General features: G+C 41.9%; 1 protein-coding gene across 1 annotated transcript in view; it reads right to left on the bottom strand.

Moving 5' to 3' along the window:
* The window catches only part of PAK5 (p21 (RAC1) activated kinase 5), a 282,738-nt gene extending 263,708 nt beyond the window's left edge, over positions 1–19,030 (bottom strand). The window contains exon 1 of the mRNA XM_077872226.1: positions 18,769–19,030. The gene's annotated coding sequence lies outside the window, so the exon portion shown is untranslated. The remainder of the gene's footprint in view (positions 1–18,768) is intronic.
* Between the last annotated feature and the right edge of the window lie 814 nt (positions 19,031–19,844).

The following is a 19,844-nucleotide window of genomic DNA, read 5'->3' as shown; positions in this document are numbered from 1 at the left end:
GGTACTGGACATCATTTCAACTAAATAATAACAGAATAATTACCAAAGGTGCTTTCCAATTTGTCCCGTCCAAGAGTAGAACAGATCTAACAAAACACGAAGCTACATAGGGCATTGCGATAGCAAATCACTTAAATCATGGAGATAAAATATACAGAACAGGATAAAACCAAAGACAAGATATCAGGAGAGGTTGAGGACTTGGGTGCCTACATGGCATCATAGTTTGGTAGGATGTTACTTCCCCACTAACCCACATATGTTCATTTCCCTGAGAAACAGGTTGCAATTATCACTGATTTTATTCCCATTAAGTTAGGTTCTGAATATGCAAATGAATTTTCATTTTAATTTCATACTAAATCAGTATATGTACACAAATCTATTTCTTACCAAGGTTCCAAAATAGAAGCAGCAGTACAATGGCAAAATTAGGACACAAAGATAAAAAGCGAAGATCACAAGAGGATGAGGAAAAAGAATCTATGTATAGTGTCTTTGGAAGCTGTTAATTCATTTCCAGGAAAAATAGACATTTTCAAATACAATCAGTCCAACAAATTAGAGCTGCCAAAATCATGTGACCAGAGAAATTTCACTGGGCCAGAAAACTTTGTAGGGAATAGAATTACAATGGTCAATTTTACTTTTATCCATTCTAAGGAAATTTTTTTTCATGACTACATCCATTGCTCCCTGCTTCTGATAACAACATATTGATATTCCTTATGAATCCTCTCTACCCGCCAATCCATGGTCCAGGTAATTCAGGAGGAAATAACTCCACTCTGACTTCTGACTCTGGGGACAGGTTTGGGCTCAAGTGGGGTCAAAAGGCAATACATCCCCCAAGTAATGAGACTAGGAAGAGGCACTTTCATGTGACCAACAAAAGTAACACAGAAATCCAATCCCAAGATTTTGTTGGAATTCTTAGGCTGGCAAGCATTTTCTGGATTTTAACATTTGTGGGATCTAAACCTAGAGTTGTAGGGGCCCATCTTGCCAGAAAAAAAGTGGGAGAACCTATTTGAGGATGAATCCCATCCAAAAACACACACAGCTGGGAAATGGCAAGAAATGGCACCATGATCATACCTTTGAGCTCCTGATCCAGATGTATCCCTGGACATTTCAGGTTGGTGGAATCCTACTTTGCTTGGTACACTTTGAGCTCAATCTCTTTGAGTTGAGTCTTTTTCAAGAAAAGAATCTGGTTGAAGACACTCAGTCTGTGCTTCCCATAGCATCAGGCTGCAAAATACAACTTCAGCCTATAGGGAGTCCATTCAGTATTTCCCCCTCATTATACCACCTTTCATGAAAATGAATCAACAGAAGTGGAAATAATACTTATTTTCTTTAAATGCATTTGACAAAATTCAAATTTCCCCTCGGTACACAAAGCACCTGTGATTTCTTTTAGATTCTAATTAAGTGGGCCAATCTCATTTTTTTGGTAGATACAAAGAATATGTATAATTGGGGTTTTCACTTACAGCCATGGTTTCATTAATAAAAATTGGTGGAAATACACAGAAATGCCAGGGCCTCTGAGCATCTAAGTCTCTCCAAACTTCTGCAAAGACCAGTACATACCTTCTCCACTTTCCTTAAAGCTGCCATTGCCACTACCAAGACCACCACACCCTTCCTCCTCAAAATGAGCAGGTAACTTTGCCTCCATCTTCAAAGATAAAAAGAGAAGGCTCCAAACAGGAACTTTCAGCTTCCTACCCCCAAGCTGCCCTGAAACTATCCTATCCTGTCCTTTACTCCTCTTCTAGAACAGTCATCCTGGCTACTCCTTCAGGAGCCCTCTGAATTCACCTCTCCACAATATCAATGACCAGTTCTTGAAAACACCCAACACAGATGCTGTTTGGATTAAGGAACGTCAACTTGCAAAATACTTCGCATGGAGCCCAACACCTCATCAAGGTGCACAAGTCATGGCATTATCCTCATTCATGTATTTTATAAAGATGTATTGAGCAACTCAACACAGAGGATGCCATGTGAGAGGCTTTATTATAAATAATTAAGATCTACCTTCTTCTCTCAAGCCCCGTTATAGTCCACAGGGAGGGAGAAGGAAGGGGAATAGAAAACACAGGATTACAAGGCATGGTGATCCACTCCACAAAGTTTCAATCCAACTAATGACACTCTAAGTGTTGTCACTGCAGGTGGCCCCTCAGGCTGTGGACTACACCACCAGGAAGCACCATTCATACAGACCAGATGTGAATGGTATCCCTGAAGTTTTTTACAACACAGATGTCCTGAATATAAAGGAACTGAATGGTAAACCCTAAAGTTCTGAATAGGGAAGGGCGAAACTATAATCCTCAGGGGTTTAACAGTTAGAGCAACCAAAGACCATAAAGAAGGGCTCAATGTTGATGGTCCAAAGCCACTGAGGACCTCTCTTCCTCTGGCCCTGATAGTGCTCTTCAGATTTCTCCTCCTTATCCCTTTAGGTACACCAGAAATTACAAAAGGACTCTACATGTTTCTGCCATTCCTGGTGGGAACTTCCAGCTGCCAAGGTGCTGTCCGATGGTGGGGGTGGGGAGAAAAAAGCAAACCTAGAGGGCTCCTTGCTATACTGATGATGATGAGTTTTTAAAACAATACTTCAAAAATCCAAGGCTTAACAGATATTATTTTAAAAGCACAATGATCTGGGACCTGCTAAGCCTGATATGACCACATCAACTTTGGATCCCCCTTCTTATACCACACCATTTGAGGCAGATGGTCAATCTTAAAACACTTTCCCTACAATCCCAAACCACTTCAACTGATAATTCTCATCAAGGGAACCATCTGGGTTATTTTTCTGAAACTACACTGTAGGCTCTAACTGCCTGCCCAATACCCATTCCTCATTTCTTGCTGAATAAGTACATTTCAATCCCCAGTTAAAATGCACCAATGTCTACTGTATATCCATATATAAATATGACTAAGCCTTGTCTCTCTGCCCTCAGCATATGTGTTTCGCCCCCTTCTTGCTCTATGCAAAATTATTTTTGGTTTGGAGTTCTTAGCCAGGCCCAGACTCAAGACCATTTTTATTATTCATGCCAATAGACACAACTTTTATTATATTTTCTCTAAATTTTCTCTGCTTTCCTGTTACCTGTCACTAAAAAATGACCATGGCATGAAATACATTATTTGGGACACAGAGTTCCATTAATGCCTTGGAGGAGATGGCTGACCGACTGGTCTACCAGTGCCTGACAAGAATGCAATTGCATTACATGGGTAAATGATTTATTCCTGGGGAATATTTTATACTGTTTTGTCACAAGGTCAATTGTAGCCTTACTTCTGTCCCATTTTTCAATATCAGATACATTTAACAACTGCATGCTTAATTATCTAAGACCCCAAGTCAACACCAATAGTTATATTACTGCATTCATTTGGAATGACCATGAGTGTAACTTACCTCTGGTTCAATGTCCTTTTACCCATTATACATGTAGTGTCCTTGTCTATGTTAATAGAGAGCGCAATCAATACACTCAGTTTTGTTTTTTTTTAATAAAAAAAAATGACCTCTGAAGTTCTGTAGGCATACACTAAGGAAGAAACCGGTATGGATATGTCAACCCCTGTTAATGCCACCCATATGTCTGACTTGCAACTACCTGTACTGTGTTCCTAGGAGCTTTTCCAAACCACAGAAGGTTGGAAATACAGATGAACTAACATCCCCTGGGTACGGTCTTCAACCAGTTACAGATGGGATTTGGTGTATAGGTATCTCAGCTCTTCCTTTTTGGATAGAATAATTCTGAAGCATGAGTTAACACCATTTCCTGTTCCACCAGTAGTAAATTCCAATTTTGGTAGTTTTTTCCTTCCTTATGTTACTTCCCCTTCTCTCCTAATGGTGTTCCTGTAACTTTCCAAATAAACTACTTGCTCCTGAATCCTTGGTGGCTCAAGGTTGGCTTTTTTGGGGCGCGTGGAGAATCCCAACCTAAAACAGAGGTCAGAGGAATTAGGTTTTAGAACTTGAGAAAATACTTTTTGCCTTAATCTTTTATGCTTGCGGGAGAAAATCTGCTACTGGATGGGGACTCTGCCAGTTACTAGTCATAAAATGAGAATAATGACAGCACCTAATTTATAACCCAATTGGAAAGTTTTAATAAGATAGTGCACATAATGCATATAACAATATCTGGCAAATAAGTGCTTAAATAATCTGTTATGATAAATATCATTGTTCTAACTCTGAAGTATAGCTTTTCTTTTTATAATGAAATAAATAGCTTCTTGAGCACCTACTATGTGCCATAATTTCATCCTGGGAATTATTAAAACCCCAGGAGACAGAACACTAGTTCAAATTTTGTCAACATGTAATTGTGTGAAAAGCTATTTTCACTAAGAAAAATCTAAAGAATTAGCAGGACTGCAGTAATAGTATCCTCAGTAGCTCAAGAACAACGTTGAGTTTTGACCCAAAACTAAAATTCTATTTCCAAATGAAAAATTTTGAGAGTTTTTCCAAGAGGTCAAGAGGTCAATCTTATGCAAACTGGAATACACTGCAAAATGGCCCTAACCTCCACCTCTGTGTCCACAATCTTTGCAATGTAATTGTGCAGTAACTTTCTTTAAGTAGAGTCTTCTTCTCTACCCCTTAAACCTGGGCTGGCCTTGACACCTGATTTGACCAAGAGAATGTGACTACAGTGTACCTTCTCCCGGTCTGGGCCTTAAAATGCCTGTGTGCTTCCCTTTTCCCTTGGATCTCTGCTCAGGTGCCCTGTGAACTGGCTGAAGGTAGCCTGCTGAGGATCAGGGTCATGTAACCCAGTCAGTCCCATCACCCCAAAGTGTACCCAGTCAACCACCACATATGTGATGGGGTAGATCCTAGAGTAGCTGGCTCTGCTGGATCCACCTCTTGTTTAAACAGTGTCTTTTTTTCTTATTTTTATTTATTATTTATGATAGTCACAGAGAGAGAGAGAGAGAGAGGCAGAGACACAGGCAGAGGGAGAAGCAGGCTCCATGCACTGGGAGCCCGACGTGGGATTCGATCCCGGGTCTCCAGGATCGCGCCCTGGGCCAAAGGCAGGCGCTAAACCGCGGCGCCACCCAGGGATCCCGGATCCACCTCTTGTATCCAAACTCTTCATTGGGAACTTCCCAAGATTCAGCCTTTGGATTCCTTCAATATCTAAACTCACTTGCTTTGGTGAGGTCTTCATCTCTACCTCCAGCCCAGACTTTTCTCCTTAATCCCAGACTCACAAACTACTCAACATTTCCAGCAGAAGTAGATACCCACTGTTTAAACTAAACTCCTAATTTACCTCCAGAAACTCTTCTCCCACAGTCCTCTCTTTCTTAGGTGAAGACAATCTCATTCTCCTAGTTGCTGAGGTCAAAAACTCTGGAGTCATTCCTCCTTTTGTCTCATAATCCATACTTAATCCTGAGGAAACACTACCTTCAAAATACTTAAAAATTGGGTCACAACTCACCACTTTTATGGTCTGGTCACAGCACCATCTCTCTCATCTGAATTATCACAATGTTCCCCTGATCAGTGTCCCCACTTTCATACTTTCCCCTTCTCAAGGGGGAAGCCGAAGAGATTCCTGTTGACCAGATCCTATCCTCTCCCCAAATCTCTCCACTGGCTCCCCATCTTGCTCAAAGAAAAGGCTAAGGTTTAGTTAACTTTTGCCTGTCAGGCCCTGCTGGTTCTGATCCCCCCTTCACTTTGTTCCAGCCACACTGGCTTCTCTGCACTTCCCCACACAAGCCAGGCATTGCACCTTGGAGCCTGTGCACTGGGTTCTCTCCATTGGGATGTTTTCCCATATACATTACAAGATAGATCTACATGGGTAGATCTTCCCTTCTTCAATGTCACCTTCTCAACAAGGTATATTCTGACCCCTCTATTTTTTTTTTTAAGATTTTATCTATTTGAGAGAGAGAGAGCGTGCGAGCATGAGAGCACAAAAGAGAGCATGAGCAGAGGGGAAAGGGAGAAGCAGACTCCTCGCTGAACAGAGAGCCTAACACAGAGATCAATCCCAGGACCCTGGTATCATGACCTGAGTAGAAGGCAGACGCTTAACTGATTGAGCCACACACGTGCCCCTTGACCCCCTATTTAAACTGCACCCTTTCCTGTCACCATCTCACCCACTTCCTAACCCCTTGATCCCACTCTTTTTTCAAAGCTCTGATCACTTTCCAACATTCCATTTCTTAGATTTATTGTTTACTACCTCTCCCTGCAGAGGAGGGATTTTTATCTTATGTTCCTTCAAGTGCCTCCCTAGTAAACGCAGCAGTACTCTATGCATGTCTGTTGAATAAATGAAGGACTAGTTACGAATGGTCACTATACTATCTATTTTATTCCTATTTTTAAATTTTTATCCTTTAATCCTATTTTTTTTATCTAACCTGTCCAAAAGCAAAAACAAAGCAGAAGCAAGCAGGCACAACCCTGAAAGATCCAGTTATTTTTATTTTAATCCTACCAGTTAAGTAATTAACTTAGAACCAAAGGTTTTTGTTTTATAGTGACATCGACAGTCCTTGTGCACCCAGGTTTATCTAGGAAAGAAAACCCCCTTCAACAGGCAGGCTGTGCTCTGTGTTTAAAATCAAGTTGAGGTCTAAAAAGAACTGGGAAACCGCTTTTTTTTTTAATTGTATTTATTTATTTATTTATTCATGAGAGATAGAGACAGAGAGAGAGAGGCAGAGACACAGGCAGAGGGAGAAGCAGGCTCCATGCAGGGAGCCCGACGTGGGACTCAATCCGGGTCTCCAGGATCAGGCCCTGGGCTGAAGGCTGCACTAAACCACAGAGCCACCCAGGCTGCCTGGGAAGCTTTCTAAAGTCTTCGCTCTCTCTCCTATCTCGAACAAATAGTAACTCTAGGGACAACTCTGGAATTTTCTATCTCATTTGTTTTTCATTACTTTTTCTAGTAAGGTACAGTGATATCATTATTCTCAGTCGCCCTGGGTGATTCCAATATTGATTTTGAGATTCTTCCAGCTATTCTATAGAGTGCACATCATTTATAAGGTTCTACTTCACTTCTGTGGGCATATTTGCATTCTGAATGTTTTATATTTTCCAGATGATAGTATCATATGAAATATGATAGCATTCTTCTGAGTTTTGATAATCCCTACCTCCAGGAAGCTCGAGACCATATGATTTCCTTTTCTATTTTGGTTTAATTCAAATGGAACACATGAGGAAGTTTTTAATAACTATCCAGTATTGCAAAAATATTGAAGAATTTGAGGTGCTGAAGCCTAACTATGCAAATATTCCCACCAAATATGTAAGAAGGCTTAACTCAATATTTTTCCCCTAGGATAGCATTCTAAAAAAATGTATCTTTCTGAAATCTTATTTGCCTGATATTTAAATTATTGAATAAATCGGCTTATATTTTCAGGAAATGAGATTAAGAAGGAACATTGTATAATAATGGTTCAAAACCATAAAGCAATCCTCTCCTATAATCCAAAGATGACAAATTCAAAGGCTTCAAGGGACAAGAGGGCAACATAAACAATTAAAATGGCCTGATGGGATCCTACAGGGAGTAATGGAAATTGTGACAAAGTGAAGCCTCCATTACCTGTTGATGATGGAGACAGCTGTTACTCAGCACAATGGATGGATGCCATAAGGGAACACAATACTGGCAAATTTTGTATTTGTGTATATATCATTTTTATAAGAGAAAAAAACCCTGAATTTTTAGGGGAAATTTCACACTATGTATGCCAAACAGAACACATCTAGGCCACAAGACTCTGCTCTAAAACGGCAGTCAAATGTTAGTACCTAATTCACAGTGTTCTCCTACACTTTCCAGCTTTAAAATGACACCTCAACTATATTTCACAGATAGTAAAATTGTTCTGATTCCTTATTAGTGGACTCTGAGTGTTGAGTGTTTCTTTCAACCAGTGTAGACTGCTAATATGGCAATCCAGGTACCTTCCACGGGAATCCAAGCTGAAGTCAACATTGTAACTGCCATTGCAGGGTATCTACATACACTGCCTTTAAAATCCTTTCCAGTTATTACCCTTGAATCTTCTCTTTCTGGGCATCCTGCCACAAGTATCTGAGACCAGAAGCCTGATGAGACCCCAGCCCCACACTGGGGGACCCCTTACTCAAACCACTTATTTTGATTCATTTCCTTCCCAAGCCTTCCAGGTTTTTCTCATTTTATAGTGCATCTGTTACTATGGAAACACGTGGTACCAAACAACAGAGCAGAAGTGAATAAAACCCCAGCTTTCCATATAAAAACCAACTAATATTTAAGCATCATCGACCATGCATATTCATACCAGGTTTGAGACATCAGAGAAGTGTAAGTTGCATCTAGAAATCAAATAATTATTCTTACTATTTTTTAAGAAGCACAGTTTATTTATTCTATTCCTGGCTCTTAGTTTACAGATTGCTTCATTACTTTCTTTTCAATGTATTTATAAGGTCTACTTTATACCCATATCCAATTTGAGAATTTGTCTCTAACCAGAAACAGAGTATTAATCTTTCCTTCCACATGTTTTTCATTTATAGAAAGTAGTGAGGGGGAATTTCTATGCTAATATTAGTGAAGGAAATGGATTAGACCATTGCTAGGTCCCAATCTAGAATTTTAAACCATGACATTACCTTTTTTGCATCTAGACTCATTTTTTAGCCTAAGTAACAGGCATTTACCCACAAACATTTTTTCCTCCTACAAACATTTATTAAAGACCTGACATACATACGCATAAAGCTCGGTGCTGGTGATACAAACACTAAGAGACAAGTTACTTGCTTTAGAAGAGTTCTCAGTCTAGTACAAGAAGGGAACCAAGTAAGAAAACATCTATACAACAGTGTGATGATTGCTTTAAGAAGGGCAACTGAAAATCAGGTGAAAGATTTGGGGGTAGGAGGTAGGGTCAGGGAACAGAAGCTGGGCAGTAAGTTTTCAATGAGATGGTGATAATCAGATGCTCCTTTTGAGGTGGGAGTGAAGACAGAACAGGTAAGAGGCTGATACAAGGTCTAATTGAGAGATGCTATGGCAGTGGGGATAGGGAGGGGGAAATGCAAGAAGGCTGATTAAATTTAGGTACTCTTTGGATATGAAGGGGTAAAACAAACTACTATTTAACTCAAGTCATGAATGGCTGTTACTCAAATATTATTGGAAATTTCCTTTTATTATTTGTTTCCATGTCTCTGAAACCTAGACAAGAAAACTCTACATTTAAGAGTTTTTTCCCTTTAACCACCATCCCCTCCCATCAGTGTTTATATTTTTAGAAATTAAATCATACCCACGTAGCAACTGTCTCTACTTTGGGGAAAGAATTTTTTAAACAAATGAAGTCTTCTACTCTTCCCTCCTTGGAAGTTCTTTTCCTGGGTCAGGCAGTGCAACTAAATTAGGCAGGTGGGCAACCCAGCTAATGACTGAGAACAACTTAGTTTGAAAAATCAGTGTACTCTACAAATATCTATTTGCATGACTCAAATGACCACCCTTCAAAGCAAAGGGATCAAGTTCTTTCCAGAAAACAGCTAAAAAAGAGTTTCTTAAATAGGATGTCAACCTTGAATTTGAAAAGTGATTGTGTTGACTCTATCATAGAGTTTATATTTGGGACTGAAGGTGTGAGCGAGCTCATGCCCATTCTTTCCCTCCTATAACTTGTTTTTAAAAGAGTGATGGAACTTGGATAGAGTCCTCTTGATTCAGCTGGACAGCGGGGAAAACGGAGGCTTGGGGTTACGAACCAGTGCTTTATACGAAAAACAAAGGTATTCTTCATTGCTAATTTACCTTCATCACTAATGATGTAATTGGCAATTCCTTTGAAAACTGGCAAAAGGAATCCCCTGACATCTGTTTTAAGATGTAAATTAAATGTGTTTCTTACACAGCAACCAGATATTGATTTTTGCTTTTGATCATTTGGTTAATCATAATACTGAACACAGGGAGGCCATCAAAGCATTTACTTTTCCCTTTTCATGGGGAAATTTGCATGAACAGAAATGCTGAATCAGAGGACTGGAGAGTCAGAGTGGGTTGATTAATCCAGTGATTTGTAAATTATTGAAGGTTCAAGGACTCCAAAAAAAACTTTTCTTATCTACTGACATCAGATTTCAAAGAGCCAGAGTTTGACTCCTCTTCATTACCCTACCTAACTGCATGATATTTTGCCTTGAATGACCTATTTTATGGAGCTATTATGAAGATTAATTAAGATACACAGGTGAAATACTGGGGTGAGGATTGAATGCATCTTGTTCAATATGTTAGCTATAATCACAGGAGTGCAATCCACTTTTCTTATGATCTATATTATTGCACAAGTAGCTAATTGTGTGTGTGTGTGTGTGTGTGAACAACTGAGTACCACCTTTCTAAAAGACTTAACTGAGCATGCCCAATCCTAACATTTGAGGGAGTAGGAGCCTTAATTATTATACATTTAAATATGATAAATCAAGATAAAAATTGTTAGATATGTTCTACCTGCCTAGCTTGACAAATATGCCTTCAAAACAACGTAGAAGCCAGGTTTAAATTCAGATCTCTTGGGGCCCCCTGAGTGGCTGATTTGGTTAAGTGTCTGCCTTTGGCTCAGGTCATGATCTCAAGATCCTGGGATCCAGCCCCATGTCAGGCTCCCTTTGCCCCTACCTCCTTGTGTTTTCTCTCCCTCTCTCAAATGAATTAAAGCTTTTTTAAAAACTCAGATCTTTTGAATTCCAGAACACAGCAAAGTAAGGAGAATCAGCCTCCTACCTGGCCCTCTTTGCTCTTTCTACCTAACCTCTAGCACCGACACTATCGACCTGTCCAAGCTCCATCCACACTCCCCATGAACAGTCTTTCCTCAGCCACCCTTGGGCCCAGGAGCCTTTTGAGCAGGAAAGTCCAGGAAGTCTGTGATTGGAACAGAGGGGTGTGGCTGTAAAGTTGCACAGAGGCTGGGGGGATAGAGTAGCTGAGCTCTTTGTAGGGTAGTGCCCAGAGTGGGGGCCCCGCCTGGTAATTTAAGATTTCCTAGATCCTGTTTTTTAGAACTAAAGAACAATGTCCTTCTTTTCCCTTCCATTTCCAAGTCTTTCCTCAGGGAAGAGTTTATAATTATAAAAGCAACATGAAACTGAGCATTAGATTACCCAGCTAACCACAGACATTTCCTATTTATGACAAGAACCATGGAAATAATACCAACTTATCTATGGAGGTTTGGTATTATGTACCAAGCTATTGGAACCGAGACCACAGTTTTCATGGTGGACCAAACTCACACATCACTACAAGACTCGCTAAATGTAAGGGAAGTTAGAATAAAAACAGGCTTAGACTTGAGCCGGTGTCCCATCCATTTCCAAACTATAGTTCTTGCTTCTGCTAAACTGTTTTTGGATAACCCCTTCGCTGCTTCTTACCTTACCTGAGAACGGGACCTCCCCTCAAAATCCTGCCAGTACACAAAGATCAAGTCTGAAAGCCTGCTCTTCCAGACATGTCACTGCGGACTATAGGAGAAAACAGCATCTCCTGGGTAAAGACCACCACGCACACTGTACCATGAACCTTGTGGTAACTATGATTCTGCATCTCAGATGCTCCCTGAGGAGGAGGAGAGCTGGCTGCTATTCAACCCGCTGGCCTACAAGTCCTCGGGTAATGGGCATTTTAGTTCTGTCTTTTTGTTTTGGTGGGTTGTCACCCATCTTTCTTGTTTCTTTGTTCAGAAAAGGGGCAGCGGACCTGCTAATCTAGGTGCCTGATGCCCAGGAGGCTGGGAGGGGAGGAGAAGGCAATCCCAGGTATAAACTACTGGAAGACCATGGCCTAGCAACAAGCAGCCTGCTCTTGGCTGGACCCTGTTTCTCTAAGCACCTGATATTTAGAGCCTGGAGCTGGCTAGGTTCTGGTTTGCTTCCAAGCCTGTTTTTTTGGTGGTTGTTTTTTGTCAGCACCCCCATTCTTGGCAATTCTCTTAGCTATCTGATAACCTTCTAGTAAATTCTTTTTTGCTCAAGTTAGACAGTTTCATTTGCATGCAAACTAAGAGTCATTGCTGATACACTTGGCAGAGCTCCTGACACAGAGATAATCAATGAATGTGTGTTACATAAATGAATAATTATAACCTGAATGCGTATCACTACCATATTTGTAAAAGAATGGTTTTTTCTGATTCATGAGACAATGCTATTGACAAAAAATTTTTTTTAATTCAGAAAGGTTTAAAAAAGAGAAATCACAAAAAGAGAAAAGCAAAGCCATATTTCTACTATCCAGACATGGCCTAACTTTGTTTTTGTTCCTGTTTTTATGTACCTGTAGGATACTTCCATTTCACAAAACATGTACTATTGTGCACTTGCTTATTTCCACTTAACACTCAAGTTGTTCCACATCATTACATGATCTTTGAAATGATCACTTTTAATATCTCCATAATTGTTTTGGGGACCTTAAAACACCTTTAACCATGGGCAGCTGGGGTGGCTCAGTGGTTTAAGCACCTGCCTTCATCCCAGGGCACAATCTTGGAATCCTGGGATCGAGTCCCATGTTGGGCTCCCTACATGGGGCCTGCTTCTCCCTCTGCCTGTGTCTCTGCCTCTCTCTGTGTATATCATGAATGAATAAATGAATGAATGAATAAATAAATAAATAACTTTAAAAAAAATACCTTTAACCAGCTCCCAACTTTCAGTTCTAAAGGGTATTTTGTTGTTTTTGCCTGCACTAATTCCTCAGCAAAAACTAAAATTAACATCCAGAGAAATGACTGTGCCAAATAATTTGAACTTTGAAAATAGTTGTCGAAAGCTTTTAAAACTGTCCTCCAGGAAGGTTGTACCATGTTATTCTCCCACTGACAGTAATGAAAATGTCCTTCTCATTGCATCCCTGCTGTTACTGAGTATTTGTATTGATACATATATACTATGTATATAACATACATATACACACACAGACATATATGTTGTTTAATACATGAGACATGGCATCTCATTTTTGTTTTAATTTGCATTTCTGTGGTTAATAGTAAGAGTACTAAATATGTGTATTAGCCTTTTTATTTCATCCTTTCAAATCATTTATTCAGATAATTGGACAATTCTATTGGGTGTTATTTTCTATTTACTGATATGCAAGAATTCTTCAGTGCAATTATTCTATTAACTGTTCTGTCATGCTTGCTGTCAGTATTTTTCTCCATGATTATTTTCTGCCTTAAACTGTATATTTTTGCATACGAAGTCTAAAATATATCCAAGGCTATCTTTTGCTCTGATTCTTTGCATTAATTGTCAAAGATTTTCTTCTAGCTTTGTGTCTCACCTGGCAGATAAACTTCCCAATGTATTTGGAATTCAGTCTGGTGACTAGTGTAAACAGAGGTTCCTAGTTGCAGGTTTTCTACATACTCGGTGTAGTGCCTTGGTTTTGTCTAATACTTCTGTATCAAAATGCTTTATCCATCACACTTCTGTTTCCCCAAACTACCTGAGCCTGTCTCCAGGCTACTCCATTCCAGTGAGCTATCTATTGATTCTTACACCAGTACTACATTGCTATAATATAGTTCGATGACCAGATTTTTATTTCTGTGAGGGCAACCTGCCGCCACCACATATATATTCTTTAGCACAATCTTCTTGACTATAGTCCTATACTTCTTGTGGGTTGACGTTAGAATCATTTTGTCAAGTTTTCCCAACTCCCAAAGCAATAAAACTGTATGATTGATTGTGGAAAAATAACTATTTCATAATATTTTTCTACCCCAAGAATAGTATGTTTTCATTTGTTCATTTCTTATTTTATGTGTTTGAGTAAAATTTTACAGCTTTCTAAACAAGTCTTTAGATGTTTCTTATTATTCCCAAGTATTTTACATACACTTCCTATTTTTCTTGAATTTATATTTTTGTGGGATTTATGAGCAAAATCACTTCCTATTGTATTTTGTAGTTGGTGAAAACAGGCATTTTGGGGGGTAGCCATTGATGTTTCAAAATGTAGTTTATACCCAACCATCTTACTGAAATAGCTCCTAGTTCCTTCAGGTTTTAGTTGACTTGGTTGTGTATCACTTTTAAACAAAATCAAGACACATTTTTTGTTACTTAGGTGAAAAGTTAAACATACTCATTAAATGTTGTTATTTACTTTAAAAAAGCACTTTTCATGAAATAAAATTACATGAAATTGAGGCCATCCCAGAAATTCAAAATGTAACCCTGCATTCCTGCGCTGAGCCACATTCTTTTCTCCAGAGTACTCAGTCTTGTTTTCAAAACTACCCAAAAATGCTCTGAAAGAGACATTCAGTCACTTCTCACTTGGATTAAACAGGTCAAAAACAATTCAGCTGCTGATTAAGAATTGTGACAACTATGGAAGACAAAGAAACACACCAGGAACTTGCTCTTGTGTAAAGAGCAATTTGTCTCTTATTGTAACCCCAGAGACAATAGGCAGGATGATTTTAAAAGTAGAACAGAGCCCACCTGGATATATTAAAAAAAAAAAAAAGCTGCATGCTCTTCTGTATATGAGCAGATTCCTTTCTTCCACAGATAAGCTTAAGTCTCCTATTTTAAAAGATCAGGATAATAGTATCTACTAATTATTAATTCATGAAATATTTATTGTGCATCTGATTTGGGTTCTGTGTTACTGGGAGAGATTGGAGGACTATCTAGTAATGAATGAGTAGGGATAGGTAGGGACTGAGGAGAAGCTGGAATGTAACAACAGCTCAATAAATAATGTTATTATTACACATTATTATTTATGATTAATCTCTGGAAGGCTAAAAGTCTAGCTCTCCATTGTCCCCCTAAGGCCTAGCATGCAAGTATAAAAGTCCAATATACATGTGTGAAATGTTTGTTGACTGACTGATGGGTTTTTACAAAAACCTCAGTTGCCAGAAAATATTTTGACTCAATTCTTAACTGCTTGCTTAAAACCAATTCTTAGAAGATGCATTTGTTAAAGCCAAGAATACTCCTTTTTTGAAGTCAGAATGAGTTGCTCTTTTTATACTAGTAAAAAAAAAAAAAAAAAAAGTTTCTAAAAAATCAGATCTTTAAAAGTTGGCACAGAAAAATGCTGTAAGAGTATTCATTCCTTCACTCATTTGCCATTATTGAGCATCTTCTACATGCAAGACACAAAAAAAATGGCCATCAGTTTACAGACATTTAACAAATAGCCAAACAAATAAATAGGAAATTGCAAATTAAGGTGAGTGCTATAGAAGCAAATTAGAAAGGCGGTAAGGAGAATGGGGCTGCTGGGAAAAGGAGAGCAAGGGTGCCCAGAGGATGAGTATAGTTTGTACTGAAAAAGTATAAGGGAAGTGCTTGTGATACTCAACCGACAGGAGACCATGTTAACAGCAGCAAGAGGGTGTGACCAACATAAGTCTGGCCAAATACCCAAGGCTCAGTCTCTGGAACCTGTCCCAGGTATGTGAATGTATTTTATGCAAGGAATTGACATGATCCTATCTGCTCTAGAAGAATGATTGGAGGTGCCAAGCAAGGAGCTCCGGATCTTGCTGGAAAGTTACACTAGTGATCCAGGAGAGATGACGACCTGAGGTTTGATCGTGTGGTGGTAGGGATGGAAAGAAGAATCTATCAAGATATATACATGTAGAAGACAAAGTTTATGTAACTTTGTGATGATTTGGGATATAGAGGGCACAGGAAATGAAGGTGTCAAAGACGATTCTCGAGTCTCTGGTAAAAGCAATTCCATGTACAGTGGTGCCATTTACCAAGATTAGAAAGATCAGAAAGGTGTTCAGATTGGGATGTTCTTGTTTCTCCTGTCATTTTTCTTGTTCAATTCGATCTTCTGTTATTTGTTTGCATTGTGTTGGTGGCGTAGCAAAAAGGGAGGAGGCAACATTAATGAACACATTTGGGACAGGGTGTGTCAGGTTAGGTAGCCTATAGGAGACTGAGATCCTGGGTCATCTGGGGGTGTCCAGATAAGTGACATTTGTCTGGTACCTTCGAATGCTGCTCTTCCCTACCAGGTTGGGAAACCCCATACATGTTAGCTGGATTCAATAACCTTTAAAGTCTTTCCACAACCCCTAATACTCCATCTTGACCTTCTATTCATATGCTGAAATAATCATGTCATGAAATACAGATCACAGAGATGTTGATGCGCTGGACTAAATAGTGTCCTCCAAAAATTCATGCCTAACCAGAACCTATAAATGTGACCTTATTTGGAAATAGGATTTTTGCAGATATAATCAAGTTGAGGTCATACTAGATTACAATGCACCCTAAATTCATAGGAATGGGGTCCTTTTAAGAAGGGAACTTTGCCATGTGAAGATGGAGGCAGAAACTGGAGAGAAGTTATCACAAACCAAGGAACACCTGGGGCCACCACAGGCTGAAAATGGCAAACTTTTTTGTTTGATCCTTTGATCCTCCCCTAGAGGCCTCAGGGGGAGCACGGCCTTGTCTACACCTTGATAAAGGAGTTCAAGCCTCCAGAACCGGGAGAGAACAAATTTTGTTTTTAGCCACCTGGTTTTTGGCAATTTCTTACAGCAGCCCTAGGAAACTAATTGGGCTTAGAGAGTTAGATTACTTGTTTGGGCGTAACTAACAGAACACAGGGCACACAGTATAGGTTCAATAAATATCCATTTCCCTTCCTCTTCTAATGGCCACCACCATTTTCCTGGTGGTTTCTATTACGAATAATCCACACACCAAGCCATTTAGGTAAGTCTCTCTATTCCCGGGGCTGTTTTACATGGGAGAAACGGAGGCTCTATAGAGTTAAATAGCTTGCCCAAGAACACAAAGCTAGGAACGGAGGAGTCAGAGCCCAAACTCAGCTGTCTCATCACCAAGAGGATACCACGTCCCAGAACACCTGCCTCTTACACCTGCAGCATTGAAGCAAACTCTGACAAAGGAGAGGAGCTGCCAAACTCTTTTCAATGCCTGCAATTAAAATTCACATTTATTAACAAAATACCAAGTTGCAGGCACCTAGTATAATCGATCTTTACCCATTCCCAGAGGAACACAAAAATCTTATTCTAAGATCAATGCTATCAATAAACTTGCCATCAACTCTATTGCTTCCATTAGCAATGCTTCTGCTTTGCACATATGTATTCCAAGTCAAGGTATTACCATCAGATTAGACATTTATGGCTTTCATTTACTAAAATTCATTTTCCTCAAGCACTCCCCATTTCATTTTGATGATACTGACTCCTTCTTGCCACCTTAGGAGGCCATATGAATAAATACTCTAAGTATGGAGGAAAGTGTCTCAAACCTTTCCATCCTTTAAATTGATGTCCATCCTTTAAATTATGAAGTAAAAAATATAAGCATATTCTAAATTTACCTTCCCTCCCTAACTCAGTGAGTTGTGCTGCTGAATATAACAGATATAGAAATATAAGGTGGCAGAGTTGTTATTCTGGGGTGTCAAGTTTCATAAAATTCTAGTGTAGGAGGGGCTTTTCAAGACTATCTTGTCCATCTGGACTCAGGTGAGAGAGACTGTGTGTACATACCGTCAAACCCCAGAAGAAAAATGGGATGTGCTGGGGTATTTTGAGTTACCTCTGAGCCAATGGCTATTTCTCGGTCGAACCTTGTGCAATGCCAGGTTTCTCAATTTCCCCAAAAGTGTATTTAGCCTTCCAACCTGTCACCAGCTATTAAGGATGGCACTTTCCTCTGGCTTACTGCCAACTTCTCTATTTATTAATTTGACCCAAAAACAAACAACAACAACAACCCACCACAGACAGCCCCAATGCTTCAAATTCCCTTAACCGACATCTAATGTTGAATTAACTCGCGTCCCATGGTTCAAGCTCCAGCTACACACACACGGGCTCCGGGAGGGCAAACACGCTTCTCCTCCAAACGGGGCACAGAGGATTTCTGGACTTTTCAAGTTTACCCTCCGGGAGGCCAACATCACACGCGATTTTGACAAGAGTTTGGAACCAAGATCCTCTTCCACGCTCTGCCCACCCCCGTGCCCAGGAGCCGAAGTTCCCTCTCCATCACAACCCTCCACGCGCGCACACACACGCGCACACACACACATACGTATACACACGCACCGAGGCAAGTAACAAAGGAAAACACAGCCCCATAAAGGCTCCGCTAGCACATCTTCCCGTCCACACCTGCCGAGAGACAAACAGCATACGGAAACCCTGCCCTGGCAATATGTGCCACAGTCGTGGGGCGAAGCAGGCACCCTGGCACCCCCGGGCGTGCGCGGCTGTACACACAAAGAACCGGCGCCGCGCTCGCTAGCGGTCCAGGGGGCCAGACACTCCCGGAGCTGGCAGCCAGGGGTGCCCCCCACGCCCTCTCCCCCCGGATAAAGGAACTATCCTTTATGCGACCCGCGGAGGGCCCCGGCTGGAGAGCAGCGGGCGGGGGCGGGGGCGGTCCCCGGATCCCCGCCCTGCAGCCGGCCGGTCCCCAGCCTCCGGCATCTCCAGGCGATGCACACCCCGCGCTGTCAGACGCCCGCCTCGCATCCTCCGCGGGGGAAGCCGGACGCCGGGTCCCGGCCGCGCGCATCCCCGCCAGCGCCCCTCCCCGCGCCGCGTCCCACCCGAGCCGCGCAGCCGGGCGCGCCTGCCTACCTGGCGGCTGGCTGGCGGCGCCTTCTCCGCTCCCGCCGCCGCCGCTACATCGCCCGGAGCGCCACGTTCCGGGTCTCCGCGGGCGCACGCCGGCAACTACTACGGGCTGGGTAGGGGCGAGGAGGCGCGGGCCGGAGGGAGGCGGGAGAGGCAGAGCCGCGGCTCCCTACTCCCCACCCAAGCCTCGCCGGCTACTGAGCATGCCCAGCTGCCCGGCTTCGCCCCTAGGAGGACTTTCCACGAGCGCACGCAGCTGCTCCGGGTTTTCGCGGCAGCCGGCGGGAGGCAGGCAGCGGCAGCTGCGGGGGGCTGGGGGAGGGGAGGCGGGGAGGGGAGGGTCGGGGAGGTCGGGGAGGGTCTCCACGCTGCGGAGCCCGGAGCCGAGCCGGAGAACGCAGCCGCTTGCCGCTGCCCGCGCCAGCGCAGCCCCTGCACGCCCCCCTCCACGCGCGCTCCGGCTTCGCAGGAATTCTGTGCAGGACCAATGCGGGGCTGGGCTTTGCCCGGGAGGAGAGCCGAGGGGGAGGAGGCGGGGCCGAGAGGCAGATCCTTCCGCTAAGCGCCTCGCTACCACCTGGACCTGGGCTTCCCAAACTTCAACGTGCCGTAGCATTAAAAGGCGTATTCATAGTCACTGGGTCTGTCCAGGTGCCTCAGATTCTGCAAGCTAAATAAGCCTCCAGGTGATGTTGTTGCCACCGGTCCCCTGTGCGGGCTAAGTAACAAGATCTAGAGAACACCCCCCTATGACCTCTGTGTGGCCATCCTTCAATAAGCCAGCCCAGAAATGGTCTGTGGCATCCACAGAGGCCCCTCCTGCCTACAGATGGTGTGGTGGCTAGTGAGGGAAGGTTCCTACTCTACACACACATACACACACGTACACACACACAACTGGGTTGCTGTGCCGCCCTGGAAGAAATCACACTAGGGCTAGGCTCTGAGCATCCAGCACAAACTGGCTACTTTCAGATTTAGAATTTGACAGGGGAATATGAGTTCCTGGACCTCTCCATGCTCATTTTGCTGGTTGGCTAGCAAACTAGCTGCTACATGAGCTGCTCTGCTCGAGTCCA

The sequence above is a fragment of the Canis aureus genome, chromosome 26, assembly GCF_053574225.1.
Source record: "Canis aureus isolate CA01 chromosome 26, VMU_Caureus_v.1.0, whole genome shotgun sequence".
NCBI lineage: Eukaryota > Metazoa > Chordata > Mammalia > Carnivora > Canidae > Canis > Canis aureus.
This window is presented reverse-complemented; position numbering and strand designations above follow the sequence as displayed.